Here is a 13,093-nt window from a genome sequence, read left to right as displayed (position 1 = left end):
AGTGACAGTTTTTGCACATTTTACCTCCTGTCTGGGGAGTTAATGTAGATGAGAAAGCTTCTTTTAATTACTTTCTTAAGGAGTATTATTATGTTAAATCAGTTCAACACAGATGTAACGTTTCTAGAGTTCACTTGATGGTGTGATTGTTCTTAAGAGGCCTTTGCTGTACTTTCAGAATATTTCTATGAAGTTAATAACAGCTTATGCTCAGTTGCATCAGGAATACACCTTTCCCTTTTGGTAAGGAATCTTACAAAGTCCTTACAGCACAAAGCTGTTGTGGGCGATTCAGAGTCCCTCGTGCACCAGAGGATGCATTCCAAAGAAAGGACCAAAATAATAATTTGGAAATGAAACAAAAGAATGCACTCAGATAATTGAGCTTTCAAAGAGGTTTGTTTGGGTTTCTTTCCTTTTCCTTTCACTTGTGTGCACGTGTGTGTGTATATTTTGTAAGGTGGAGCTTCAAAAGGAAAACATGGTCAGAGGAGCTCTTTAAGACCAGAAATTCCAGAGTAGTTAAGTAAACCAAAGCTCTAAAGGAGACAAAAGCTGCTTTCTTGTGTTTCAAGAAAAGTTTAAAAGTTTGTGATTCATCCTGTAACTAATGCCGTAACTAGAGTATATAATTTGACTTAAATTAAGTTTTCATTTGAGAAATATTTTCATTTTCTTTAAAAGAATATAGTTTTCTTCCAAGAACTTGGACCAACGTTGATTTTTATTTTGTAGGAAATATATGAATTCCCAGTTTGTATATCATGTAACTAGTTTACATGCTGAAAATATACATTAGTTTAACTATTTTTGTATGTATATCTCCTTGTAAAACCTTTCAATGTGCTTCTGTCTTTTAGTCTTTAGAATTACTTGTGGTTTTGTGTTCCAGTGTTTGATTCCCTTGATTGTTCAAGAAAAAAAATTGGGAAATGTAGATTTATTTATCTGAAGAAGCTACTTGCTATCCTCTTAAGTTATTTAATATTAAAGTCAGAAGTTTCATTTAACCTTAGATGCTATAATCTGCTTTTTTCAATAAAGACATTTTGTAGTTATCTTTGATTTTGTAGTTTGTTGCATATAAGTTTTGTAGTTTTTTAAATCTAGGTGGGCATAAAAGCAATTTTCAGGAGACCCTTGCATTGCCTACAGAAATGCCCGATTAATTGGTTGCAGCTGCATTCATGCACAATTTTGGTCCTTCAGTGCAAGTGTTACTAATTAAGGTCTAAAATATGCCCACAGCTAATATTTTGCAGCTGCACTTGGGCAAGAATTTAGCCACTCTGGCAATTTTTAATTAAGCTTTAACCAGTCTGGCTAGTTCACATGTAGGACAGCCGGTATTGAGGAACACTTCCTTTGCAAGACTCCCATTATTTTTTTGGGTGTTCAGAAGAGAAGTACTTGCCTGGGCTATGAACTTGCATAGCTCTGAGCACTTGGACCTTGGTTTGGGTCATTTTCTCAATTTTCTTGCTAAGTCACAGTAATTCAGAAACCATAGCCAAGCCTCCAACAGGACAGAAAAGATGCTTTTCTATATATTTTACCTTTCTGAAAGCTCTTCGCCACTTTCTTGTCTCCAGCTTCATGGCACAGATGGGAGCTTGGTCACAATTACCTTCTGCACACAGCAGTCCTGGGAGAGCAGCTATATCTGTCAGGCAAAAGGTTCATCAGCGCTGGTGTCTCATCTCCAGCTATGGCCAGAAGCGGATGCCTTGGGAAAGAGTACAAGAACCAATTTTTTCCTGCCTTCCTCGTATTCAGTGCATTTCCTTTCCATAAGTTGGTCAGTCAACCAGCCTCGTGGGTGCTTTTTCCTCCAGTGATTTGCAGGAGCCAAATATTCACAAGCTGCTACATCAGTGTGATGCCACCCTCTCCTCCAGAGGCCTGCTCTGCAGCTCTGCCACCCTGGCTTTGCAAAGTACAAATGACTTCACACTTGAAAATTAAACCTACTGGTGGTTTTCACACAATGGCTATTTTGGCAAATATTTCTTTTACACAGTCAGAATGGAAAGAGTCACAAATACCACAATTGTTCTAGGGGCACAGTCTGCACTTCTGTGCTTTGAAACAGATGTACCACACTTCTGTAGGGCCTTCACATACATGCAATTTTCTCACTCTCATAGTTTTTTAAAACTCATGTCCTTCTTGAGGAAGAAAACAAAGAGCACAAAAAATGCTTTGAGTTGGCCAGTCTAACAAACAGGGCCTCGCCACGTGGGTGATGCAAACGTGGTCAATAAAATCTAGGACATATTCTTAATGGAGCAAGAATTCATATCAACCCATACCCAGCCTGGTCAAAAAGAACAGAGCACTCACTCACTCAAAAATACTAACTGCCCCTCGTGGGGCTCCTTGCAAGAAACACTGGAAAATGAACATGCATTCACTGCAGGAAGGGTGCGAGTCAGGACCCAGCTCCCAGAGGGGAACACCACAGAAGTCTACAGTGTCATAGGATGGCCTGGTGTGGCGTCGGAGCCACAGGCGGAGTGTGACCGGAAGCTGTTGCATGACACATGGTTGCTAAATCTGTCATGCAGATTATTCAGGAGGGCTTTGCGAGTCCTGCTCTTCCCCTCACCAGCCGTCCTCAGGTCTGCACCCTTCACCTTGCAGCTAGTGCGTAGAACAAGGATTTTTCTAAGTCATCCCAGGGCTGAACCAGAGACACTTGGCTAGTGCTAGGAACCATTAGAAGTATGTGAACTAGGCTGGTGAGGCTGCCTTCAGCTCACATCCTGTTACTCAGCTTTTATTCCCCCTAATTCACAGACTCATAGAGGAGGTTGGACAAGACCTTAAGAGGTCATCTGGTGTAACCCCACCACCAACACACACACTGAAAGCAAAACACGTATGTGTGTGCGTGTGTATAGATCGGTAGATAGACAGAACTTTATATGCATGTAATACCTTAGATATTCCCTTGGGTATGTCATTGTGGAAGCTGGAATTGCAGTCTCATTCCTACCGCTACACCATTTGTTAATTGGCCCAGTCTGACAGATAGTTACAAAGCTGCTCAGTGTTGACATTTGGCATTGCAGGTTTCTTTCCAAGACACCAGCTAGCTGGATCACTGATGCCCATGCTTGTGACTTCACACCAGCTAAGAGGAAAAAAGGTAGCGGATGCTAGCAAATGTAGAAAGGTCAAGAACCAGGGCCCTGCTGAAAACAGTGCAAACAACTTCAGATCAAGTATGGGCACTGCAGTTTGCAAACATTTTGGGCTGGCATGGTGTTTTGCAAAGGCAACATCTGCGATTTCTTTTTGTTGCTAAAACATCCTCATTTCAATCACTGATTTATTTACATTAAACACTGGAACATGGTATCAGACACCTTTGCTTGTGAAACCTATTTAAAAGCAAAGGACAGTAGTCTGCAATTACAGCCAAGAACTCAGACTTTGTTACTCTGCAGTCTAGGGCAGCAGTAATCTGCATACTACTTACTGTTGCTGCCCCACTTGCAGGTCTATGATTTCATCCAGCCTTAAAAAGCACTAGAATTTAGCTGGATTTGCCAGACTATGCTCCCAGTTGGTTCTACAATCTCATGCTTGGGATTCACTTACAGGTATGAAACTTTGAAGGAGGAAAGACTAAAGTAAGGTCTGGAAATAGTGAGCGAGGAACTTGTGGACGTTGAGCAGGACACATCAGTCTTCTCTCAATACCTAAGCTGGATGTGAAAGCGTCACCCATTTTTGGTTTCTGGAATAAATTGCAGGCCATCCCTCAGTCACCACCCCTGGGCTCATTAGCAGCTGAATTACGTGTTTTGAAAGCTATGGAATTAACCACAATTTTTGGTAAAACTCCAGTTTTATGCAGTTCTTGCCATCTCGTAACAGTGAGATAGCAAAATTACGTTGCCATATTGTTTATTAAGAGCACATAATAAGAACCAGTACATTTCTGCTGTACCTGGCTGTTCCCTGTGCTGTCAGTTTCTGTCTCATCAGAAGAAAATACACTACATTAGATAGCATAAAGCACTGTGCTCACACACAGAGCATAGAAGTATAAACTGAAAACTGTACAAAAAGTAAGAAACCATGTGGAGAGCTGGTTTGCCAGAAGTGATAAAATAAGTATCTATCCAGCAACACACTTAAGAACAAATTCTTAAAGGTTTGTGTCATGGCTAAAAAAAAAAATCCACAAAACCCCACATTTGTATGTACATGTCTGGGAGGTCATCACCTCGAAGAACAAGTATTGCACTGGTTAGTTACAGTAATTCAAGTGGTTAAAGGGACTATCAAAATAACCCTGTTCATTAAAAATTTGGCACATTTAAACTATTGCAGGAATGTTAAAGCCAACTGATTGGTTAATTACTGCCTGCTCTGGTGAGGCAAATGAAAGACAGAGGCACCCCTCAGTGCTTCCAGGCATAGTAAGGAAATAGTGACATGTGGACTTCCCCAACTGGCGTAAATGGGTCTTGCGCCGCTAAAACCAAGGAGGCTGTGCTGGTCCGTGCCAAATGAGAGTGTCTCATGCCCTCTATGAGACAGGGCGTTAGGGCAGGAAAGAAAATTACTGTATCAATCTGTGTCTTTTACCACCTAAATCCTGCAGCTGAAAGTTTCATGAGTCAAATGCAACAAGTTTACCAGAGGAGAAAGAAAGCAGCAATAGATTCTGTTCTCTGAAGGTCAGTTACTGTGTGGCTCTAGTCTCACCTAACATTTACCCCAGGTTTGTAAAAGTCACACACTGTTTGTAAGGATGGATGCAGCGACGGAGTAGGGAAGAAAATAAAAATGGCATGTGCGGCAGGGTGCAACGCTGGGGAGAGAACGACAACTTACCTGTGATACCTGCAAGCTGCACGTTTAACTGTACTCACCTCCACCAGTGGACATGGCTCCCTGAAATTTTTTCTCCACAGAGCTGCTTTAAAGTGGTGAGCAAAAAAGGGGCTCCAATGTCCTGCAGCAGCAACTGCTGACTGTCTTCCAAAAGGATGGTGGTGGCACTCCTCCACACCTGGCTGTGCTTGGGCTCACCTGGGAGCTGATCCTTTTTCTCACTCCTCCTTCCTCTATCAGAAAAAGAATAGAAAAGAGAAAAAAGCATCACGGCTTTCTGCACCATTCACCTTCCCACTCCTTCTCAGAGCATTTCCCAGGAAGGGAGAAGAGGAAGACGGCAACCTGCCGGGCACAGGGCTGTGGCACCTCGGCACAGGCTGCTTGCAAGTAGTCACTCTCTCACACGTGAATTGCTTCTACCAAAGTGGCAAGTCTTGGTCCAACAATCATCATAATTGCTTGACATCCTATTGCTTCTAGCAATGTCTTATCATGTGGAATAGGTCATTTGCTACCTACATTCCCAACCCATCAAAGCTACACCTACAGGTTGTTTGGTTCATTGTTCTTTTATCACCTCAATATACCACACTTAATGGTAAAAGTGACAGACATTCAGCTGTAGTAAGATCTGCCTTTAGTTGGCTATAAACATAATTTCATTCTCCAGTTAAAAAAAAAAAGTTTGTAAATTTTTAAAAATAACTTACTTTCCTGGAAATCAGCTGCTAGTTACTCTCTTACTCACAGCACATTTTCCAAGTTCTGGATCAAAACCATACTTTTTTAAAAGCCAGAAAAAAACAATTTTTAAAAGGAATACATTTACTGCCAGTTAATATGTAATTGGCCAATTTTTTTCCAGAAGCCCCTTCAGAATGGGAAAAAATTAATAAAAATGTCTATATGGAAGAGCCCATGAATACCTCCATGAAATGGAGCTGAAGTTCTTAAAAAATGTGCTGTTGCATCTTCCAAACTGAATCAAAAAAGAAGGAAGGTAGAGCAAAGCAAAGATTTCTTTAAATATTTCTTATTTTATTCTGCAACATACAACAGAAAATCTGCTAAGTCAATGGCTCTGGCAGCCGCCAGACAACGCTTTGATAAAGCATGCTGGATTTCATGATATAATTTAACTTCAGCTTGATTTTTTTTTTTTTTTTTTTGCATTAATCACAGTGTCTTCAAAGCTGAAATCTATTCCTTTGCCGATGTGCCAAAAGATAATATGAAGCTAGGCACCTACTGCACAACAGTCAGTAATTTCCATATCACCTTTCCCAAAAATTTTACGGTGTTATTATTTGCACCCCAGGACTAAGGATCTCCTGCAGCAGGAATTCGTTTGCAGGCTTAGTAGGCACAGTCAGGGAGTGCAAAGCAGGAGGTAAAGACTGCTGTTTTATTTGAGCTGGATCTTGAATCGCAGCTTTGTATATAAATACACAGCCCAAAAGAAAGCAGCATCGTAGAGAGGATGCTGCAGAGTCTTGGCACTGTTTCCGTATTAAACAGGAGTGAAGAGGTGAGCAGGACTGTCTGCAATATGCCAGCTGCCACCTCTGTTTGCAAAAGAACAGCGAAGCAAGCTGTTAGCTCGTGCTGTGGTGCAAGAGCAGTCCCTTGACACTTCATCCAAAACCCCTGCAGTGCTACTACCACTGCACGTGGTCCTTTGTATCTGTTCATGGAAGCGGCAAAAATTTTGTTTGTCCTAATAGCACCTCCCAGCTCAAAAAACCCCAAGCCCACATCTATGCACTTACTGTCTATACTATAGACAATATATAAAAATAATAAATCCACATGTAGTGGGCTGAAGGGCTGTTTTATGTAAAGATCCCATTTTAAAGGGAACAAGGCCATAGGAGATTCACTGGCAAAGGGTTCCAGAGTATTTTAAATGTATCCCAATATTATTCTTTGGAGACAGGCAACAACACCCCTTGCATGTACATTTCCTGGCACTATCTGGCATAGCACATTATTCCTTACACCCTCTCCAGCTGAAGCTTACTAAATACTAAAGTGTTTTAGCAGTGAGGAAATTCTTCCTGTCTGAGTTACAGATACACGCTCAAGGACGGGCAGCAGAAGCGGCAGGAACAGGACCCATGAGCTCTGCCCGCTGCAGCCGTGGTGGGGCATGGGCTGGGGCCAGGCTATGGCAAAAGATGGTGACCAAACTCCTGTGCTGCTTTGGGTGACTCTTTCTAGGTACCACCCCACAGCCTGCTGCAGCAAAGCACAGGCTTCTGAGCACAGCGAGAGGCACCCTCCTGGATTTTGTTGTGTTTGGATGTCAGATGAAGAAAAAGTTGCAGTGTGTTGAACTGAAATAAAGGCAGCCAAAAGGTGGGAGACCCAGAGGTGACATGGCCAGTGGCTCAGTTTCAGGAGCAGACAGACACCGCTTGGCCTCCCACCCGGTGCCAAGTGCACTGACTTTGAAGGACATGGGATTGCCACCAGAGGACCTTTTCCATTGGAAATACCAAAGTTATTTCAAAACACATACCCCTGAGGAGCATACTAAGTCCTCCCTAGCACCTCCCAGACTGCACAGCAGAGCCAGCTACCAAGCAAACATTAGAAAGGCAAGAGCAGCACCACCAGTCCCTCTCCTCCTGTTCCAAAATGGTGGTTTGGAGCTGGGGACTGGCACAAAGCCTCATCAAACCCCCATGTTGTGTAACCTGAAGATGCCTGACAACACCTCTGCTGTGTTTCTTGCCTGGAGGAGATCGGTAATTGTTATCTGGGAGGCCATGGAGGAGACCCTCCTCTCACACCTGCTGCTGTGAATTGCAGTGAATGCCACTAAGTTCCACCGCAGCAAGTCCAGGTTTAACCGCGCAACTTTTTTTTTTTTTTTTTTTTTTAGAAGCTTCTGGAAATCACTAAAAATAAGTTTGTTTGGGTTTTTAAACCTAATTCAAACACATTTGTGTCGTCTTTCAAGATGGCACTTGTCCCTTGTCCCTACTTGACAACAGATTTTTCAATCATTAAGAATGCTCTGCATGCACAGAAATATCTCAGATTATTTTTCCCATAATCAAAAGAAAACAAATCCCAGAGCAGCCCTGGCAGGCTGCTTCCGGCCAGCGCCGCTGACCCCCCCAGAGACCCATCATGCTCGGCTGCTGCCTTCAGAGGGCAAACAAGAAAGTTTTCTTTCAATATAAAATTAGACACTGAAACAAATCAACTTTTTAAAAAAAAAAAAACCAAAAAACAAACACCACCCAAACTCTCGCACAACTACTTTGCCATTAAACATATTCCAAGAGAGTAATTTAGATGTATATGAGTGGCTTGGATTGTATAAGCCAGCATTTCTGTTCTCTTCCCACTCCTCTCGTGCTGTCAGTACCATTGGATATATTCCTGGCCAGGGCTGGAAGCTCACATCAAACTGCAGTCACATGTAAGCATTCGTGATACAGCTCAAACCACTGCCGGGATGTCCTCTGCTACTGCCTGCTTGTTCTCATGTGCTTTCTCCTGCAAGTCCCTACCTGATTATAAAGGATTGGCATTCAGAAGGAACAGCAAAGGTATTTACCTCATCCCCGTTTAAATCCTTCCCCAATACCCTCATCTGCTGTGATATCTAAATGAATTTTGCCAGTTAGAGCCGGTAACATGCTATGGCTACCACCTGTACCCATCCATCCCATCTTAAATTTGGACAGTAAGTTTCTGAGGGAAAAAAGCTATTTTTTTAATTACGAGGAAGACATTCTTGCAACTCATACTTCTTACAAGTAAACACCAACACATCTTCCAGTATTGCCAAAATCTTCTCAGCCTAACATAATGGCAGTTCTGCTATAGAAGGTACTTTTCTATGTCTAGCACTGAAAGCTGTCCTTATTTGAAAATAATAGTCTATCACAGCCATCCTCAGCAGTACCATTCCTACAGTGGGTTTACATTGCAAAGTATAAATTAAAGAGGTTTCATAAGCAGTTCACAATAATTTACCCAATTAGTCTTTTGCTTTCCCCATCCATTATGGGCCACATGGGCAAGAAAATTGCTGGCCAGCATCTAGAATTGTTGATGAAAACTTCTGAAATGCTTTGCATTCTTGTGACAAGGATCTTCGCAAGAGACCACTGTCAGCACTCTCAGCCTTGGGTCTAGAAGGTCAGATGGGTCACTGCAGCATCTCCTTTTCATGTCTGATCAAGTGTGGAAAAACCTGGGGATGAATGCTCCTGCACATTACTCTTATGACCTGGGGATCTTCATTCAAGAGCATTCAGAGAAAGCAAGCCTGAAAAAAGGCTGCAAAGTGACATCATTTAAAAATTTAAACAGAGTTACAGAAAACACCCGGGGGCCTAAACCAACCTTTTTCTATCTACACAGCACCATGAGGATCTAATGTATTACTAAGCCCGTAAACTTCATGGTTTAATAAACATTTTCATTTTAGCAGATCTGTTAATTCATTAGATGTCCCACCTTTTGCATTTACAGCAGCTTTGAGCACCCCAAGATCTTTAATCCTCAGCTAAGACTCTTCCCTTAAAAAGGGAATCATCGTATTGGATGTGCTGCCAACGAGAAGTCAAAATAAATGTTCTGTGTCACCACATTTTGCAGTGAAGAGTTGCATGAACTACATACACTCCAGAGCAAGCTGGAAAAGAGGAAAATTACAGTAGCTCTGATCACTATAAAATATTCAGAAGGCGAAGCTCAAACACATAAAGGATCCCAGTTGTGAAAGGTTCTTTCACTGCTATTAACTGCAAAGAAATAACCAGAGGCACCACCGAGTATCAACAAACCCCTGCTGCATCAGGTTTTATACACATAGGGCTGCACAAGCCACTACACTAGAATTTTATATTCCCTTTTAAGCTGAAACCTAGTTCTTCATCTTGTTCTTTGCTAATGAGAGGGGTGTCTTGGGCAGGGAAACGCACAGAAACTAGATCATGGCTGAGAGAAGAGCAAAGGGGAGGGAAAACAACTTCCTGCCTTTCATATGGAGACAAATTGCTTCCAAGGGCTGGGCTTCATGAAAAAAACAGCTGATCATGGCTCCTGAGGCAGTTCGCTGCCCTTGGCCAAGCCACTCGGCCCAGAGGGAGGCACAGCCAGGTCTTAGGACCACTTAATCCTCTCCAAGCTTGGTTGATCAGCAAGTCCTTCAGCAAAGCTCAGTGTAGCTTCGCACCCATCAGGGAACGTGAGGATCAGCAGAAGTCAGGGACTTACCAACCACCCTGTGTCCCCTTGGTGGTGTGGACACCCTCCACCTAACAGTCCTCATGTCCCATGTGGAGCACCAAGTGGCATCCAAGTGGCATGAGCATTTGGAAAGATCAGGACCAGATATTACACACAGACTCTCCATTTAATGCCCAAACCCAAGCCTCTAAGCAAAAAGCAGCAGCAGCAACACCAGCCAACTGCAGCAATCACAGTCCAGTCACCGTAGTCACTTGTGTGGTGGTCTCCATACCCACCCTGGGCTCCACAGAGATGAAGGTGTCAGCAGCCAGTGACAAGCTTATAAAAATAGCATGTCCTTATTCTTTGATTTTCTAACTCTTTTTATGGTTGTTTTTTTTTTTAATCCTACTCGAGGTGTGAAAAGGCAGAAGCTTTTCCATTTGAGAATGGCCCATTCCCCAACTTTTTAAATATTTGTGTACAAGATGCTGTAGAACTCCATACAGCCACCTAGTGCTGAAAAAGAAAAAAAAAAAAAAAAAAAAAAATCACTTCCCCACTTCCGTGACTGTCCTCTGCATACCCATAAGGGTATTTGAGACTAAGTGTCCAGCAAGGAGGAACAAAAGCCAAGTCTCTGCAAAAGTCAAGACAGCACACTTCCAGTTATGGGCAGCAGCAAGTCTGAGAACAAAATGGCCGATGAACTGTGCACACAGGAAACATGCTTTTATCCTGATAAAGAAAGAAGAAAGATATCCCACAAAAGACATGGCTACTGACTGTGTATTCTCCAGGGGTTATCTGTGGCATCTCTCCTCTGTGCTACTGGGCCAAGCTGGGTAGCAAGTACATCTGCTTATTTTTAAGGGTACTCAAGCTGCCCACCACACTGCTGGCCTTCCCAGCTCTGGCTCTCCAAAGATGTTGCTCTATTCTCTTCCTAACAGGGAACTACCAAGATTTGCTTCAGTCAAATCCTTCTCACTTCTCAGCAATTCCTTGCCATCACAGGAGCAAGACTGCCTGTCCTCGTATCTAATTACGGCTATAAAAGTGTATCATGCTCCTTCCAAGTCTTTTGCTCCTAGGTTCACACCACCTCCTCCCATGTGGTAGCACAGGCAGTCGTGCAGCTGTGCAGTGAAGCAGATCAGGGAACCAAACTGGGTTAAAACTAATCCATCAAAGAAAGAAAAAAAGAAAGAAAGAAAAAAAGGTTTGCATTCAGCCAGATCAATTACCTGGTTCCTGTTCACTTCATAGGTGAACAGATGCTTGTGTCAGCAGGAGACAGGGGCAGCACCAGTGCAAGGTGGTGGCCTGGTGTGTCCAGCAAACTACAGCCCAAGCCCAATCAACTCTGCCCCCACGACGGCCCGAAACAGCCAACAGGAGTCTGGAATATGCCCTGCGATGCCTCCATAGGGCATAACCCTGATTAAAAATGGGTTAGTTACTTAATACCTTTCTTCAAAGTCATTATTTTCCCACAGATTTTAGACCGGTTGCCTGGAAGATGGCAGAGCTAACCCCGCTCAGGAAGTGTGCCGTTTGGATCTCAGTTTGGAATATCCAACTTTATTGGGTTTTTTCCCCTCAGAATTCAAAAATACTTTGCCATGCAGCTAGCTAACCAGGTCTTAGAGGGATATGGTTTCTTCTTCTCTTGCTTATAAGGGAAACTTGAAACAAATTAAAATTATTCTGGCCTCATACTAAAGGTCAGCATTGTGGGGAAAGATGACTTATTCGGAATTCAGTCAGGAAGTTTAACACAAATAATCCAGCTTGAAGTTCTGTGAGAACAAATCCCAGCCCCCCCCCCCCCAAAAAAAAGTGCTGATAGAACTAATTTAAGTACTAAATCTCTCCTTTCCAAGCATTTTTTCCACCAATAAACCCAGAGGCTTTTAAAGCTGCCATGTGAACAACTATTTAGCTGAGGTGTGAAAGAGATGCTATTGATACCTCCCCAGATAAACACAGATTTTTATCAGGAGACTTAAGCAGGAATGAGCCAGGGAAGGAGCAAAAGGTATTGTTGTAAATTGCTGTGAAGACAGACCGCACTGTACAGTGTCACCATTACTTGTTGTAAAGCATTAAGCTGCCTCAAACTTTTTAAGCAAAATGTTCATACCATAAAAAAAGAATAGCTAATAAAATCCAACAGCTTATTTGCAAATAAATAACTATTTCTTTGTTAGTAAAGAAATGCCTTGCAGGTGTGCAGATGCCTTCTGTATCTGTAAAGCAACATTTGCCACTCTGAGGCCGCATCATGAATTACATTTGGAAGTGTTCATGACTTAGAAAAAGCCCAGGAAGACTTTAAGATATTCTATTCCCACTACAAACAGGTATTAGAAAACAGGTATTAGAATTACTAAAAGAACTGGATGCTGTACCTTCATGTCACTGCCAGCCTTGAAAGGATGGCTTCAAGAAGAATTAGATAGAAAGCATTTATGTTTTAGAGAATATGTATGTGTTTGTGTGTACGTGAATATCTACATACATGTATTTTTTAATAAAGTCCACAGGGACACAGTGGGTCTGGAAATGCCTCCCAAAACTCTGGAAATGAGAAGAACGTGAGTTGTCAGTTCCTCACAGGTTTATATCTTTGTGACGGCTCTGACTGAAGTTAGTGGGGCTATAAAAGCATCTGCATCCAAAGATTTAAATCCAGACTTGGCCAGTCTGGTTTCGTTTTTCTGGCTGACCAGAAGACAGAAATGAGCCTTCCAATGCCCTCTCGTCATTATAGAGCATTCAGTTCCACCAGCAAGTGGCTTCTCACGTCAAACAAGTTGTACCTGGGACAAGAGAAACATCGAAACAAAACAACCTGCAATCTTCCCACAACAGTCAAATAATACAGCAAGTGCAGAGTGCCACAGTTAGTGATGAAACTGTCCTGCAGATAGGAAAAGACGTGGATCGACTAAGAAGCCTATTGTAGTTCTTAAAAGAATTTCAGAGCATTTCCAGAGCTGCTGAGCTGGAATAATAATCAATTCACTTTGAAAATCCA

The sequence above is a fragment of the Phaethon aethereus genome, assembly GCF_964289735.1.
Source record: "Phaethon aethereus genome assembly, chromosome: 13".
NCBI lineage: Eukaryota > Metazoa > Chordata > Aves > Phaethontiformes > Phaethontidae > Phaethon > Phaethon aethereus.
The sequence above is the reverse complement of the archived record's forward strand: the minus strand, read 5'-3'. Positions refer to the sequence as shown.